Here is a 19,166-nt window from a genome sequence, read left to right as displayed (position 1 = left end):
TGATGTGGACATCAGCCTAGGAAGGTCTCACACAGATGCATGACCGTTGATGGACACATGGCCTCAGACAGCATACCAGAACATGCAGTGTGAACTCCTATCAGGAGAATGACGTTCCCACATTTTATGAGCCTACAAACAACATCCTAGGCATGCAATCAGTCATGAGTGTGCTGTGGACACAAGTCTTTGGCAACATGACATGTCAACACAATGTCTTTTCCATTGTAAGATAAACCTTCTACATGGCTCATGTCATATATAAGGGTATGTCATCACTGGGCATGGGGTATAAACATCCCCGCATCCCCCCAATGAGGACCATTAATGTCTATAATTCCCTGTTCATAATTTACATCACACAGCACATGCAGCAGCTGGGGACATTACAGAGGTTCCCCAATAAGGACTACTAAGCCATCAAACATGTACCACAGAGCGATAGGCCATAAGGCCAACCCTCTACCCAGTTATCATACATAATCCTCATGGATGACCTCAGTGTGGCATGCAAGGCACTCATGGACTCCACATTGCTGGGACTGCTGCACAAGTGCAAGTCATGCTCCATCTGTTACACACACACCCTCAACCTGGTGTGTTACATGAAGTGGTCTTGGCAGTTCAGATGTGTGCCCCACACAATAAGCCTATGGTGGAATGGGCACCCTGTCCACATCAGGCAGTGTAGCTATTTATATATTTGCAGGCATAGCCTGGATAACTGGAAGGTTAACTGCACAAACACCCTTGGGATACAGCCTGTGTCCCTGTTGGATGGGGGCATGGGGTGCTGCCTTGCATACACATAAGCTAACATCTGACTCAGGGATATGGCTACTCAGGACCCATAGACTAATAACGTGATATGGCACCAGGAATAGCAGATATGGCCTGAGTGGTGTGACAGACTGTGTTATGTTTCCACACCCATCACTGTCATATACTGCTGAGTGTCCCCTATGGGCAGTATTACTGTACCATGTCATCCAGCCTACATCTGAAAAATAGGTCAGTGGTACTGCAAGTGCATGTGAACATTCTAGCAACATCTGTGCTTCCGAATCACTGAGAGCAGTGCATATGTGGTGTAGGGTGTCCTCCTTGTAGATGCCTGACATCTGCAGTACCAGGATGTTTGCAGAATGTGTACATGTGCCTCATAGATGTAAATCCCCTGCCAGACAAATGTGTATTTCCAGACACCAGTTGGACAATATGTGATGGTTGTCCCCAGAGTTTGGGGAATGTGTCTGTGACATGGCAAAACCCTGGGAAGACAGTAATGGTACATGAATATCTGGTACTGTATGCATTCCCTTACAATGCATGCTCAATGTGTATGCACTGCCGCTGAGTCACAGCCAGTGTCCCCTCACTACTAGTACCTATAACCTGCTGTTCTGCTGCAGGGGGTCACCAGGTATGCTAGCCATAGGTATCAGACAATCAAATGCAGGTGTGGAGTACACAGTGACCTAGCCAGAGTACCTCATTAATGGTGACAGACACCTATACAATCTTTGAACTAAGCCTGTAAGACATTCACAGACTGAGACGGGCTCACTGACAGTACATGTCATATGCCGGCTGTATCTGCCAGTTCTTATTGTCAGTATTGTAAACAGACAATAAACTTAGCAGCCATATGTGAGCTATTGCTGGGGTGATTTAGGGGTCAGAACTGTGATCTACGTCACAGCAGACAGAGCCGTAAGGGATAGTTTGCTGTCCAGCACCTATGGCTAACAGTAACATGTCAGTCCAGGCAATGCTGTTGAGACCTACAGTTTAAATTCTTATTTACCATGACTGCATCCCCCCATCTGCATTCCATTACATGCTTCATTCAATGACAAATCTGGTATAGTGCTGTACTCCTTTGAGTGAAGAAATCCAGTTGTAGTATCCTAGAGAATCACAGTCCGTCTTCATGAGCAAAGGTTCAGACCTGTTTACCATAGGCACCAGCTTGCCTTTTGTAGGTAATGCTCACGAACAGGTGATTGCTTGTGCACCAATCAGTGACTCCCACTTACTTATTGCATCCAGAACTGCTGGGTTGCCTTTCCATTAGCCAATGGCATGGCTACAAAGTGCTATAATTAAGGCCTTCATGTAGGCCTTGCCCCTTTTCCTGGCCTATGAGGAGGACATTACCAAGGTGTTGGAGCTACAGCTTTACAGATGGTAGGTAGAAATACTGTCCACTGTTTGGATCAATGTGTTACATCGACAGTTTTTCATGCTATGTCTGTCCATTAACAGACTTTCAGATTCTGTAGCAGTGTACTATTGAACAATGTGTGTCGGGCTCAGTAAGGAGACAGGCAGATGTGAGTGTCACAGTTCCTTTTTATCTGCATGTGCATTAGGATGTTTCAAAAAAATTATTTTTCTCTAATCATTTTGCATAGGTTTCTAAAGTGTGAGGTTTGGTGAGTTGTGTATATATGCAAAAAATTAGAATTGTCTGACTTGATTAAATGACAGCTCACAGCATATAAAAAAAATCACACTGTTTCCAGTACCACTAATTGCATTCCAGTGTTGTATTTATCTATCTCCAGTCAGTTTTACTTGAGCTTCCATAACCTCCTGCAACCTACTTTACTCGTTTAAAGCCTTGTGCACTATTTAATTCTATTTTTATTGTTCAAAATTCTATGCTGTTTCCTGTTTACACTGTGCAGAATGAAATGTATTTAATTACTTTTTGATGATTTATCAATTCATATAGTTTCTGCACGTGTGGCTGGCAGTGTTAATGTTAATTGAAAGAGCCTAGTCCCTCTAATGGTGAACCATGAGCTCAGTGAGAAAGTCAACCAGAGCTGCTACTGATGTCTGGTTTGTTAGCCAGCAGTTACCTCCCCTTAATATCTCAACTTGCTCAAATCAGCTTCCAACCAACAGTCACGTTTTACGCAGACCATTCTATGATCTTAAAACCAACAAATTAACTCTTTCAGTAAGTTGTTCAAATGCTGTTGATGAAGTTCTGTAGTTATCACAGTTAGCATACCTACAACACAGAAGCCGAATGCAGTGGCAAAACTCAAAAGTCTGTATGAGAAGCGTTCTAGAATCAGGAAGAATAAGAAGCGCCAGTCAGATACAGTCTCAGAAACAGATTTTAGCAATGCACTTTTGAAGCTTTTTGATGTCGGGCAGGTGATGCAGAATTATTGATAAAGACTCAAGAAAATTGGGATTTTCTACAAGATCAACGTACAGACAGAAAAATTGGTGGAGAGGACATTGAATTCAAAAAATGAATGGAAAGAAAGGAAAAATGACTACAGAAAGAAAATGCAAAGATAAAGAACAGCTGAAAGAAACAGTCAGAGAAGCTGGAGAGTTGACAGAGGCAGAAGACAGCAGTGAACATGAAAATGACGATGAAGATGCTGCAGCAGCAAACATGTCAAAACACCACCAGTATTTAGTAACTGGTAGACAGCCTGTCAAAGAAGTAAGCACAGTAGACACGGGATCGCCTGAATCGGTATCCAAAAAACGATGACTGGTGGATGATCCTCTTTTTGTTGCCAGCTTGGACCGCACACGAATAACTTCTCGTCAAGTGATGCATATTGTTGCACTGGCACTGCAGGCGGCTGGCATTGACGTAAACGATCTGGTCATGTCCACAAGTTCAAAACAGAGCAAGGCAAGCTGAATGACAATCCATTGCTGAGAAAGTAAAGAAGCAGTTTCAATCATCAACGCCCCTTGTAGCACATTTTGATGGGAAGCTGTTACCTCACGCTGATGGAGAATTTGCTGATTACATGGCAATTGTTGTTACAGGTCAAAATACTGAAAAACTGCTGGACCTACCCCAACTTCCATCAAGCACTGGTGAGCTGATGGGACAAGCAGTGGTACAGACATCGCATAGCTGGCCAGGTGTTCCAGAATGACTAGCCAGTTTGTGCTTTGATAGTACCAATGCTAATACTGGTGTGCACACAGGTGCCATCACAGTGATTCAGTGAGCATGTGAGAAATGTCTCTTGTTTTTACCATGCAGACATCACATTTTAGAAATTATTTCTATGGCAGTGTTTGACATGTTCTTCCCATCTTCAGGAACAGAAATAGAAGTTTTTAGAAGATTTAAAGAATACTGGAAACTTCTTGACTTGAATGCATATGCACCACTGGTTAAGGAAACTGGAGGTAATGGATGCCTGTTAGACTGTGAGAAACACTGGCTAGCTGAGAAGCAAAGTGAGGTTGTTGCACTACTGCGAGACAAGCTGACATGTGAAATGCAGCCTCATGATGACTACCTTGAATTTCTAAAACTGTCACTGCTCATCCACAATGACAAACCACAAGATGAAGCATTTGCTTTCAGTCCATCTGGTGCATATCATCATGCCAGGTGGATGGTAAAAGGCATATACTGCCTTAAAATCTACTCCTTCCAGGAGCAGTTTAGATTAACTGCACATAAAATTCAGGCTTTTGCCAAATCTGCCTCTTCACAGTGACAGTGTACGTTAAGGCATGGTTTTCAGCTATTGACACTTGCAATGCTCCACTCAATGATCTTTGCCTGTTGCAGACACGGAGTCATTTACAGCCATAGAAAACCAGATGACTCAAGTTGTTTTGCGAATGCTCAAGGGACACTATTGACATTTGAGAGGTCTCATAGCACTGTCCTTGTTTTCAGATCAAGTGTGGAATGAAGGGAAACAGCACATTATTGAAGCCTTGAAAAAAGCCACCCAGTAAAGAAAATCTAAGAGTCAATGCTAAAGCTGTTGCCTGTTTCCATGGTATGACCTTATCTGACTTTGCAACAGAATGATCAATGAATCTGTTCACTGCTGTCAACATAAACTCATCTTTCAGCTGTTGCTGCAGCATGGAGTGACATGCCTGACTTTATCACTGCGAAACAAACTGTTACAGCTTTGCGAGTTGTTAATGACTGTGCTGAACAAGCAGTCAAATTAGCAACTGACTTCTGTCAAGAGCTGATTCACAATGAGGAACAGCGAAAGCTGGTATATCAGATCATTGAACACCATCAACAGAAAGTCACAGAACCACTAAAAAGACACTATAGTGTTATAAATTAGTGATGTAAACTGGAGCTTACTACCTATGAATGTTGTTAATTTTTACTAGGCTTACTTTTTCCTAAACTGTTTGACATTTGTGTTGCTCAGAATTACAAACAGACATTTCAGATGCAGCATGAAACTGATATTTGCCATTTGTGTACTGATTTGTGAATATACTTCATTTCTACTGGTGCAGTTTAGAAAAAAAAAATGTAAAAATCTCAGAATTAAAGTGCACTGAGCTGTCACTTAACTTATGAGTTTAAGGCTTTAAATTTTACATGATTCTTTGTCCTACCAATCCTCATAAAATCAGGGGGTATGCAAACAGAAATCAAAAAAAAAATTTTTTTGCACATATACATGAAACACCCTAATTGGCGGAAATTGGGCTACTGTTGACCAAAGGAGAAGAGGAGGGCGAAGGCATGCCCGAAGGCAGGAAGATAGGAGGAAGGTTAGGAGTGTAGCAGTGAGGGTAGGAACTTTGAATGTTGGCAGTATGACTGGTATAGGAAGAGAGATAGCTGATATGATGGAGAGAAGGAAGGTTGATATATTGTGCGTGCAAGAGACCAGATGGAAGGGAAGTAAGGCCAGGTGTTTAGGAAACGGGTTCAAATTGTTTTATCATGGTGTGGATGGCAGGAGAAATGAGGTAGGGGTTATACTAAACCAAGAGTGTTTTAGACGTGAAGAGAGTGTCTGACAGAGTGATGTTTACGAAGCTCGAAATTGATGGTGTAATGATGAAGGTTGTTAGTGCATATGCTCCACAAGTTGGGTGTGCAATGGATGAGAAAGAGAAATTTTGGAGTGAGTTGGATGAAGTTGTGGTGAGTGTACCCAAGGGTGAGAGACTAGTGATTGGAGCGGACTTTAATGGGCATGTTGGTGAAGTGAACAGAGGAGATGAGGAAGTGATGGGTAGGTATGGTGTTAAGGAGAGGAATGCAGAAGGTCAGATGATTGTGGATTTTGCGAAAAGGATGGACATGGCTGTGGTGAATATGTATTTTAAGAAGAGGGAGGAGCATAGGGTGACTTACAAGAGTGGAGGAAGATGCTCACAGGTGGATTATATCCTATGTAGGAGGGCCAGTCTGAAGGAGATTGGAGACTGTAAAGTGGTGGCAGGGGAAAGTGTAGTTAAGCAGCATAGAATGGTGGTATGTAGAATGACGTTGGTGATCAAGAAGAGGAGGAGGAGTGTGAAAGCTGTGCCAAGGATTAAATGGTGGAAGTTAAAAATGGGTGATTGTGAAGTGGAGTTTAGGGAAGAGTTAAGACAGGCACTGGGAGGCAGTGGAGAGTTACCGAATAGCTGGGTAACTACAGCAGAACTAGTAAGGGTGACTGCTAGAAAGGTGCTTGGTGTGACATCTGGACAGAGGAAGGAGGACAAGGAGACCTGGTGGTGGAATGAGGAAGTACAGGAGAGTATACAGAGGAAGAGGCTGGTGAAGAAGAAGTGGGATTGTCAAAGAGATGAAGAAAGTAGACATGAGCATAAGGAGATGAGGCGCATGGCAGAGAGAGGTATATGGAGAGTTGTATGAGAGATTGGACACTAAAGAGGGAGAAAAGGACCTGTACTGATTAGCTAGACAGAGGGACAGAGCTGGGAAAGATGTGCAGCAAGTAAGGGTGATAAAGGATAGTGAGGGAAAGGTACTCACAAGAGAGGAGAGTGTGTTGAGTAGATGGAAAGAGTATTTTGAGAGGCTGATGAATGAAGAGAATGAGAGAGAGAGAAGGTTGGATGATGTGAGGATAGTGAATCAGGAAGTGAAACAGATTAGCAAGGAGGAAGTAAGGGCAGCTATGAAGAGGATGAAGAATGGAAAGGCTGTTGGCCCAGATGACTTGCCAATGGAAGCATGGAGGTGCTTAGGAGAAATGGCAGTGGAATTTCTAACTAGATTGTTTAATGAAATTTTGGAAAGTCAGAGGATGCCTGAGGAGTGGAGAAAAAGTGTTTTGGTACCTATCTTTAAGAATAAGGGTGATGTGCAGAGCTGCAGTAACTACAGAGGATAAAACTGATTAGTCACAGCTTGAAGTTATGGGAAAGAGTAGTGGAAGCAAGGTTAAGAAGGGAGGTGATGATTAGTGATCAGCAGTATGGTTTCATGCCAGGAAAGAGCACTACAGATGCAATGTTTGCTCTGAGAGTGTTGTTGGAGAAATACAGAGAAGGTCAGAAGGAGTTGCATTGTGTCTTTGTAGACTTGGAGAAAGCATATGACAGGGTGCCTAGAGAAGAGTTGTGGTATTGTATGAGGAAGTCAGGAGTGGCAGAGAAGTATGTAAGAGTGGTACAGGATATGTACGAGGGTAGTGTGACAGTGGTGAGGACTGCAGTGGGAGTGACAGATCCATTTAAGGTGGAGGTGGGATTACATCAAGGATCAGCTCTGAGTCCTTTCTTATTTGCAGTGGTGATGGACAGGTTGACAGATGAGATCAGACAGGAGGCCCCGTGGACTATGATGTTTGCAGATGACATTGTGATCTGTAGTGAGAGTAGGAATCAGGTTGAGGAGACTCTGGAGAGGTGGAGATATGCTCTAGAGAGCAGAGGAATGAAGGTCAACAGGGCTAAGACAGAATATATGTGTGTAAATGAGAGGGAGGGTAGAGGAATGGTGAGGATGCAGGGAGTAGAGTTGGTAAAGGTGGATGAGTTTAAGTACCTGGGATCAACAGTTCAGAGAAATGGTGAATGTGGAAGAGAGGTGAAGAAGAGAATACAGGCAGGGTGGAATGGGTGGAGAAGAGTGTCAGGAATGATTTGTAACAGACGGGTACCAGTAAGAGTGAAAGGGAAGGTCTACAAGAGGGTAGTGAGACCAGCTATGTTATATGGGTTGGAGACAGTGGCATTGACAAAAAGGCAGGAGTCAGAGCTGGATGTGGCAGAGTTAAAGATGTTAAGATTTGCACTCGTGTGACAAGGCTGGATAGGATTACGAATCAGTATATTAGAGGGTCAGCTCATGTTGGACAGTTTGGAGACAAAGCAAGAGAGACAAGATTGCGTTGGTTTGGACATGTGCTGAGGATGGATGATGGGTATATTGGGAAAAAGATGCTAAGGATGGAGCTGCCAGGTAAGAGAGAGGAAGGCCTAAGATAAGGTTTATGGACATGGTGAGAGAGGACATGCAGGCGGTTGGTGTGACAGAGCAAGATGCAGAGGATAGGAAGAAATGGAAAGAGATGATCCGCTGTGGCGACCCCCAACGGGAAAAGCCGAAAGAGAATGATGATGATGAATGATGACATGAAACACCCTAATGTGCATGCTGCCATAGTTGATGCTGTTCTATCAGCTGTGTATGTTTATAGGGGGAGACTGTGACACATGTCCCTTTCACATGAGCACCCCAAACCCTTGATGTATGGGTGTCATGTGGATACTCTGTTGTAGGTGTTTGGGGGTATGATAGGTCTGTAGCAGGTAGCTGGACATACTGCTGCATGTGTAGCAGGCCATAGCTACTGCATTCTGGCCAGAAGTCAGACTAGGGATTGTGAATACATAGGAGCGGTGTCAGCTGTTGTGTCACAGCATGGCCTGGCTGAGGGTACCCATAACAGTTCAAGTGAAGCATGTGCCTCTGGTAGATATGTTACATAATACTGTCATCCAGAGAGTGTTAGGCAACATTTAGAACACATATTCATGAAATGTGTCCCACCCTGCAGGCCTTTAACGTGCTACTGTGGGTGGCAGTGAGTGCGGTGAGAGCAACCAGTTTTGCTGGACATTGCATGGCTCAGTTATTCCTATGTTGTATTGACATGCATGTAGTTGTTGTGCCACAGATTGGGCTGTGGGTGTCCAGATGTGACAAATGCTAGTAATGCAACAGATAGATGATATATATTAAAATATATCAAAGTGAGAAATCACAAAGAATAAATTTTATCCTTGTTTCTTGTAAAACCAGCCTACTTTGTGATTTATCATATTAAAATATATAGTATATATTCATAATAATATATCATGATAATATATATTATATTATGATAATATACTGTAGATTATATGCTATATTACTAATAATGTATTATAGTATGGCAGGTATATTTGTAAGATGTGTGTGTGCATACAGTGTGTTACACATGATTGGCATGGATGTGTGTTTAGATGGGTATGACGTGTGACACTGAGCTGTCTGTCATAGTTTGTAACCCCAATCTGCACTGCATTGCCAGTATGTCAGCACACAGAATAGGTTTTATGGCAGCCCTGCCATAAATAGGTGGCACAACTGTGTTCATTCAGCAGCAGTCTATGCAGTTGGCAGCTCTACCTGATATTGTAGGCCTCCCATATATCCAGCAACATTTATTTGTCTGTGTACTAGTTTGTTGTCTGTGTCACAGGCCCAAGTTAGGGTTGCCACCTTTTTAAATGGCCAAAGTGGGCCATTTATGGTAAAAAAACATCAGATTTTGCTGTGCATAACATACCCACAGCCAGTACAAAGGGCAGAACTTCAGTTTTTTGCCTAAATAAAAGCTTATTCTTGTAGCATTTTAGTTGTTATTCTGTTTCTTATAACATTTAGGTGTTTCAGATACAGAATAACTGTTTTATGCAACTATTACATAAAATATAGGAAATATGTTTGTCCTAACATCTCAGGACATTTGCTATTGTCTCGATTTCTTTGCAGGACACAACTGCTCAAAGAGGGTCTGTCCTTCGTAAAGTGGAACAGGTGGTCACCCTAGCCCAAGTACACTGTTATTTGTCCCAGTATATATAGGAGAAGTGTGTCCCTGGCAATCAGGATAGGTTTGTAAAAAACACTACCTAATCTCCAGAGCTCTGATGGCCTACTGGTGTAATATACTATGTTGTAGTTGACAAGGTCCTGGGTGCAATATTTGGCAGCAGTGTCTTTTTCCCTAATGTTACATCACTGTACTGCATAATAGATTTAGCCAAAATGCATTAATTCCCCAGAGCTGAGTTGGTGTAGTGGTGCGTTTCTCTGACACCAGAGATGAGTTGGTGTAGTGGTGTGTTTCTCTGACAATATATCAGAATGGCCTGGGTTCCATACTTGGCAGTGGTGTCTTTTTTCCGTAATGTTACATGACCGTACTGCATGATATAGTTACAAAAGCATTACTAATTCCCCAGAGTTGATTTTGCCTAGTGCTGCATTGCTCTGACTCTGGTGCACAGGGTCCTGGGTTTGAGACTTGGCAAACAAAGACAAAAACAAAGCAAACTTAAAGTCTTGGGTCCTGCATTGGTTGATGTCCCTTCTTCCATGATGTCAGGCCGTCAGGGGTATAAAACATGCAGCCGATGCCATTACATCAGTTTTTCTTGCCCCATATGTCAGGTGCCCCCCAAATAGGGAGCAAATGCATATATAAGTAATAAAAAACACAAAAATATACATCCAAACAAAAGCAAATACACCAGAAAGGCTTTTAAGCATAGTAAAAGAAAGTAGAGGTATAGTAAGAGACCGACAGGGGGCTGGAGGAAGGGTAAACAGGACTGCAACCGTGAATACACTCGAACATCTACATTTATGGTAAGTGCACACAACTGTACTATGTTCTTCGTGTTTCACTGTTGCAGTCATTACATTTGGGTAGATTCCCAAGGATGGATTTATACAGCATTAGGACCAGCTATAAGGCCCTGCAAAACTGTAGTGGCAAACCAGCTCTAGATTTAGAGAAAATTGGTAAGTGATAATGCTTGGTGAAAGTATGAACTGAACTCCAGGTAGCAGCTTCTAGAATATCCCTGGTAGGAACACCTCTGAGAAAGGCTGTAGAAGTAGATGCAGCCCTGGTGGAATGAGATCTGATCTCCTGGTGGATAGGTTTTCCATGGTGCTTACAGCAGAAATGAATACAATGGCTTATCCATTTAGAAATGGTTTGCTTTGAAATAGCCTTCCCCTTTGTTCCTGCAGCAAATACTACCAGCAGTTGTTCAGGTTTCCTTCGAGATTTAGTCCTGTCCAAGTAGAAATCTAAGTTGTCTGTGTACAGCCAATTAATGCAGAATCTGCTCCCCCTTGTTCTGTGGATTGGGAAAGAAAGTTGGCAAATGAATGGACTGATTAAGAGCCACACTGGATACCACCTTGGGCATGAATGATGGATTGGTCCTGAGTGACACCCTGTCCGCATGAAAGATGTTGAAAGGCTCCACTGCCATAAGGGCCTGTAATTCAGATATCCTTCTAGCTGAAGTGATTGCTAAATGGAAGACTGTTTTCCAGGAAAGAAATTTTAAGTCTGCAGTAGCATCTGGCTTGAAAGGAGGTAGAGTGAGTTTCTCCAATACAAAGTTAAGGTCCCAGGCAGGGGTTGGAGCTCTCCTGGGTGTTCTCAAGTTTTTAGCCCCTCTGAGATACTGCTTTAGCAGAGGATGAGAGAGGAGGGGGGGTTCTGTGTTGTAATGAGCAGAAATGGTTGAGGCATGGATTTTTATGGAAGAAAAAGACAGGCCCTTGTGAAGCATCTCAGTTAAATATTGCAAAATCTGAGGTAAATTGAGCGCTGCTGTGCTCATTCCTTGGGATTGATTCCAGGCACAGAATCTTTTCCATTTGTCAGCATAAGATTTCCTTGTACTAGGTCTTCTCGCCTCCAAAATTACTTCGATCACTGGTTTGCTGAGGGATGCTAAGGGAGAATTTAAGTGATTAGCCAAGCTGCAAGATTCAATGTTTGGAGCTGAGGGTGCAAAATTTGGTTCTCCTGCTGAGACAGTAAGGAAGGTGTCTGAGGCAGGTGCCATGGAGAAATGTGTGACACACTGCGCAGGAGTGGGTACCAGTGTTGGCAAGGCCAGTCTGGAGCAATCAAAATCATTTTTGGTTTGTCCTGTTTGACTTTTAGTAGAACTTTGGAGAGCAGAGGCAGAGGGGGAAAGGCATAGACTGATAGGTTTTTCCAGCTGAAGGGCAGAGCATCCACTTTCCAGGCTTTTTTGTGAGGAGTTCTTGTGCAAAATTTGTCCAACTGGTAGTTCTGGGGTGAGGCAAAAAGATCTATGTCTGGGCTCCCCCATTTGCATGTCAACATGTTGAATATGGTTCCATGAGATTTCTGCTTAGTTTGTCTGCCAGAGTATTCTGCTTTCCTGGCAGGAATTGAGCTTGTAGTTGTACTTGGTAGCTCAAGGCCGTGTTCCACAATGTCATGGCTAGTCTGCAGAGGGGGTAGGAATGTGTACCCCCCCTGCTTGTTTATGTACCACATAACCGTGGTGTTGTCCATCTTTATCATTAGTTGTCCTGGATGAAGGAAGTCCTTCAAGGCTGTCAGTGCATTCTGTACAGCTAGCATTTCTTTTTGATTGATAGGAAGGTGCATTTGATTTGGGCTCCATTTGCCCTGAATGCACTTCCCTGCCAGATGAGCCCCCCATGCATAGTCTGATGCGTCTGTAGTTAGGGTTTGGGTGGCAGGGGGTGGTGTGAATGGCAGTCCCTTGTTTTGGTGACAGGCCTCTACCCACCATAGGAACTCTAGTCGCAGGCAAGGTATGATAGGAATCAGGGGCCATACTGGATTCTGAAAACACATCATCAACAATGTCTAGTACAGGAGGTATAGCCAAAGGCCTATGCTGAGGAAGATGGAAATCCCTAAGCCTCTTTTTGGATTCAGAAAAATCCTGACTTTCCCAGTGGAAATGCTCCCTTAAGGTATGTAAAGTTTCCCCAAAAGAGAAATCCTCAGGTGGAGAAGCAGTGGGAATGGAATCCTCTGCATCAGAGTCCTCATAAGTAGGTATGGACAAATCCAGATCATTAGAATAGTCAGAAGAAACAGAGTCCTGTTCAGAAGATTCATAGTCAAGTTCAACTATAGGCCTCTTAAAAGGAGGGGTTAACTACCCCTGATTAGAGTAATTAAATCTTCAGCCATTTTGATCATTTGTTTTTTAGGCATATGGGTCTGAACATGTGGTCTGGGCATCGGCTTTTTAGACAAAGATCGAGATTTAGGCCATAGTATTGAAGTCGGAGTCAGTTTAATATACAAGTCTGTAGGCCTGAATACACCCTCAGAAGCCGGTGCCTGCACAGCGGCTCCGGACCCATCCAAGGTAGAGACATCCACGGGTTCCACATGTGAAGCATCTTGCGGCATACTGGACTCTGAATGGGTCTCAGTAGAGGCCTGTGAATCAGAAGTAGCGGGTGTCAGGGGCTACAAAAGCACCTCACTGAGTACCGCCAAACTGTCGACTGGCTTAGGAGAGGTGTCGTCGGCAGTTTTGGACCTCAATGTCCTGTCTCTGTCTTTTTCTTTGCATTTTTTCAGTATTCCAGTAGTTGGATGGCTAACCAACGTAATTTCTGGATAATAAAACTGAGAACCGAAATATTTAGAAGCAAAAAATGTACCAACGACGGATAGTGCTCTGATTAATTAAAGCACAAAACCGACAGCAGGTACATCGTGGTCAGGACCTAGGCAAGGAATACAGTACAAATTAAAATTCTTATGAGGTATTTGCTTCCCACAAGTAATACAATTATTAACTTTTACTGACATTGGTAAGGAGCAAGAAAAAGTTTCCCCAACAGGGTACTTAGTTTTTAGTTGAAGACTTCGGTTCTGAAACTTGAAAACAAAAATTTCAGGAGTCGGCCAACCGGCACTTGTGAACTGTTCTGCTTTGGGCACCACGCGGCAAGAAAGACTGATATAATGGTGTCGGCTGCATGTTTTATACCCCTGACGACCTGACATCATGGAAGAAGGAACAACCACCGACGCAGGACCCAAGACTTTGTTAATCAGGCCGACTGAGGGCAACCTGCCAGCAGATTACCCACATGTAATGACTGTGACAGTGAAACACGAAGAACATCATAGCTCTCCATTTCTTGTACAGCAACAGCTGTGCACGATGTGGACAATTTGGAATTTAGAGGCTCACACCCCAAAGAGAGGGGTGTGGGCAACATAAATTTGTTGATTAATTCATGGAGAAATTGATTGTCAGTGTACGTGGGGGGCAAAATGGAGAGCTATGTATGGGGCATTTTATTTTGGGACAGATGCCCATTTTTTTTTTTTTTTTTTTAAGCAGAGAGTGGGATGTTGGGGAAGGGTTGTAGGCATATTTGAGGAGTTAAGTTGGGAAGGGGAGGTTGCTTTTGCAGGCAGACAAGACAGCTGACAGGGGTGGTGTATGAAACATGAAGGGATAAAGACCTTGGACGGGGAGGGTGGTTGGGAATCAGAGGACAATGTGCCCCCAGATGGAAACATTGGGACTGAGGTCCCCACCCATAGGCAGTCACCACTGCCTTTTCATGGCCCTGAAGATGTCTGTGCTGGGGGCCAAGCACCTGGGCCAGCCTGCCCCTCGAGGTGCACCAGTCTGCCCTCTATCTGGTGCAGGCAGTCATCCAAATCAAACTGGATGACCCTGTGCACCATACCTCAGAACTGTTGTCGGGTGACAGGATCCTCTTCGTGCTCACACCCGGGGGGATGGACCTTGTCCCCATAGGTGGTTCCACCTGAGGGTGGTGCAGGACAAGCAGAGCAGGCAGCTCAAGGTTGGGTCCCAGATGTGCTGGGACCTGGTGCCATGGCCAGATGAGGTGGGACAGGCGGATCCAATGGGATCAGCCTACCCAAACATGCTATGGTGTTGAGGTTTGTCAAAGTGTATTGGTTAGTCATGAACAAAACATTTCAACATTAGTTATAACAGCATGCATGGGTGTTCCAATTAACCCAGAACAATAGAATTGAAAAACAATTGCATAGCAAATGGAACACATGCATGAATGGAATAACAGTCATTATTGTAACAGAATGCCGGCAACAGGCCAACAACAGTGGAATTTAAACAAGGTATGTTAGTAAGCAACCATTGAAATATATAAACAATAATACAACACAAGTTCCAACATTAGGGTTTGAGAACAACATACCCGTAGTATATGTATAATAATTAGTGATGCAGATAAGGGGTGGGGGGGAGAGAAAAACAGTCCATTACCAACTTTAAAAGCTATATTTTTCACAACAGTACTGCCCAATACTTTACAGGTCTGCCCTTGCTTTAAATCTACCTGTAGACTATAGCTTCTGTAGCATGTACATACCTGTTAAACTGTAGACCTGGAATGGTATGGGGCAAGCTGTGACAACTCTAGGTACATAACTAGAGGGGACTTGTACATGTTAGGGTTATATATATGACTAACAAGGTGTACCCTGCACTGATGTTTTGTGAGTGTGCTACTGGCATACTTCAACTGGATTTATATCTGTGTCCAAGTTTATTGGCAACAGTGATCACTAGCCGTGACAGTGTGACACTTGAGAGACATGTATCGAGAAGAGTGCATTGTGTATATACTTATCCTGCTGTCATTTGTAGGCATGGGGTTGGCTACTAGTACATTAGCACACATTTTATTAGTATATTCTTTATACAGCTAATAAAAACATTTCTTTACCTGTAACCCCTGTGGAGAAAATATATGTTAACACTACCTGTTTCTACAAATAGTCAGGATTACTTGTGTGTAACTAGAAACACATCTTAGTACTAGTCCCTGGATTCAAACCATGGTCTGCGTGTGCAAAAATGAACAACGTATCTACTTCTTATCACACTGAGCTACTGGGCAACTGCTGTTGGCTGCTTGACTGATTTCTGCTTAAACTCACTTGTTTATAAAGTCTGACCTTGTAATATAAGAAGTGTGTCACAGAAGACTGTAGTGACAGTTGAATGTACATGCATGGGATTCATGCATGACAGATAGGGAACTGTATATTAATACTTTGAATGCAGATGTACACATTTAACCCCTAGTGGATGTGAATATGTGTGATCTGTACAGACCACAGCAGGGTGCTGGGTTGCATACCCAACCCATATACATTTGTACATTATATATTTGCAGTCTCCACCTATTACAGACTCATACTTCCCTGCACCAGCGTACCTACATTCAGGACTACATATAGCTGAAATGCAAAGGTTAACACAAGACAATGCTGTAGGAAACACACTATAATACATTACTATTCAAAGTTCAGATCGTAGTGCAGAACATATATCAAATTTCATTGCATCTTGTTTTATAGCTCCACATCTACAGTTTAGCATAACAGTTGATTATCAGCCAAACCTCACTCAATTCATGGTCTCACAGCCATATTTGCTGTGTAACACCTGTACAATTGTATTTCTTTGACAACACACCAGAATAAACACAGTTTGTGGAAATAACTTTTATTGAGGGTGACATGACACAGTGGTTTATTACATTCAAAATTCTAAATTCAGTTGTACTGCATATCCTGTAGATGACAAATGAATGTCATTTATTACCTTCACAGTAGCAATCACAGTGTACTTTATTACCAGATGTTTAGTATTGATATTATATATACTTATGCCATTCCTACACAGTATTATTACAGTATTGGCTTTATTTCATCAATACTAGCTTGTTTGATGCCTTCATCTGTATTGCACAGTACCTGGCATTAGTCATTTATATCAATGTGGGTCTAACAAGATATTTATTCAGTACACTCAGAACACACTATACCTAATGGCAGTAGACAAATACACTTTCTTATTTATTGCACTATATAGATGCCCAGCATGGGCCTCAATGTTGCAAGCCCTGTCCTCTGCAGCTGTGGGGGGAAACACATCATTATGCATACCTATCAGATATTCATACTACAATTAGATAAATCACCAGTTGATATACTTACAAATTTCTGGGGCATTCCGGGTCCGAGCATCTTGGATCCATTGGGCCAAGAGCACCCCCTTCCTCTACTTCTGGTCTCATAATGATGACAGACCTGCTCACCAGTGTGGGGGGATTCCAGTGTCATGTGAGCTCATGTACTAGATGGTGCTAGGCCTTAGACTTGTATTCTGAGCCCAGGTACTGGCCCTGCAGCAGTCTGTCATCATGACCCTGGACTCCAACATGCCCCAGTGCTGTGCCCAAAAGTGCGCTCCCTCTCCAGCACCTGCCATAGTTCCTGCATGGATCAAACTCTAACAGGTTCTGGCTGTATTCCCACCTGTGCAGCTTAAATAAGGCTATTTTCCCATCCTTTGCCCCCATTGGAACATTTTTAAAAATGCTGAGCAAAGCTCAGCAGTGCACAAACCCGATAAGCTAAATTCAGCAGTGCTTAAAGTGACAAATGCTTAGCAGTGCGCAAATCTGCTTAGCTGAGCTGAGGAGTGCTTAAAATGGGATTGCTTATCAATGCTCAAACCAGTTAAGCGTTGCTAAGTATTAATCAGACAGGTACTGTTTAAGCATTGCTTAGCTTGTCTTAGCAGTGCTTAGCAAGATTTAGCTAAGGGAAATGTCAGTTCTACACGATAACATAAATATTCACATTAATTAGTCATTATTGATACTTTATTATGTGTTTCTGTTTTACTTTAAGTACAGTAGCTTCATCTGTGACTGAACTGTATTGGACACTTGTGTTTAAATGGAGTTTTTCACTTCATATTTCCACTGACACTGGGATTCTGGACCAGCTGCACTAACCTGGTTGACAAATATCAATAACTAGGGCAATAAAAAAATAGAAATCCTTTCCAATGTAAAAGCTGAATGGCCTGTCTTGGTATTCAAACCGTGCACTTACTGCACATGAAGCTGTGACTCTAACCACTCAGCTAACTTGGATATGAAGGTTTCAGCTATACATTTCTATATAGCTTTTTGTTACATTTAAGCACTGCTGAGCAATGAGCTGCGCAATCATGCTTAGCTACACTTAAACTGAAAAAAAGTTCATAAAGGAAAAATGGCACTGGGACATATAATTTCCATGCCATACGACACTCTGACAGTACAGGGGATGTGTTATGGACACTGCAACACACACCCTGTGTGACATAACTGAAAAAAATCATAAGTGTCTGAGGACACTTTTTTGAATCTTTAACTACCATACAGTACTTTGACAGTGCAGGGGGTATGTTGCAGACACTGTAACACACCCCCTGTGTAAAATAACTGACATGAATATATAACTAAGTGTCCAAGGACACCTTCTTGTTTTAGTGCAGTACAGCACTTTTACAGTGCAGGGGGTGTGTTACACATTTGTGAGCACTGTAACACACTCCTTACCACTGATTCAGTAACCATGTACACAGCTCTCCCTCAGTAGCACACCTTCATTAATATGCAAGGTGTGCTATCGAGGGGAAGCTGCAGACACTGCCACCATAAACTCCATGTAGGAATTACACTATTCCTACATGGAGTTTATTAAATCTGGGAGTGAGATTTTTCTGCACTATAATGTCTTACAGCATTGATGCAAACACTGTGAATGCAATGCACCGACTCTTATCATTGTAGATTCCACATGCTGAACACACCATTGTTTGCACCTTTTATTAGCGTTCACTGTCACAAAGCATTTCTCTTTGGCTTATATTTTTTAAACTGATTTTCAGAAAATGCTGAAAAATATGGGTAGTCTGTTGGAGATGTAATACTCCATAACTGCTAAATGTGAATGAGTTTAACATAATTAGTTGGAGTTGTATGGAAGAGATGATCATATTTGGTATTTGAGTTAGGTTGTATATGTCTCTAGTGAAAATTTGGGAAAATAGTATAGGTACTTGTTGCCAGTGACTGCAGTCCTGTGCACTCAGAGAGTGAAACAGCATGTTTTAAAAATTGCTACTGGAACATGAGTTCTTGACTTTAACTTGTTGTTTAGACAAACTTGCAGCACATAGGTGTGTGTTACTGACATCTAGTCATATGCTTTATTTTGCTCATTTCACTACTGCTTGACTTTTTGAGTGGTTTTTCAAGTGCAAGAATATTTAAAAAAATACCCCCCCCCCATAAATAATTTAACATTATTTTTTAATTTCTATACTTCTCTTCTGTATATATAATTTTTCATTTTAGTTTTGAGGTTTTTTTTTGTCCAGGTTCTGTCTACAAATGAATCATTGGTATTTATTTTTACAGAGGGATTCTGAGAAAAAAAACCTCAAAGCAAATATGAAAATTTTATACATAATTT

Source organism: Protopterus annectens, chromosome 2.part0 (genome assembly GCF_019279795.1).
Source record: "Protopterus annectens isolate FY-2018-M chromosome 2.part0, PAN1.0, whole genome shotgun sequence".
NCBI classification, from domain to species: Eukaryota; Metazoa; Chordata; order Ceratodontiformes; family Protopteridae; genus Protopterus; species Protopterus annectens.
Note: the sequence above shows the minus strand (reverse complement) of the source record.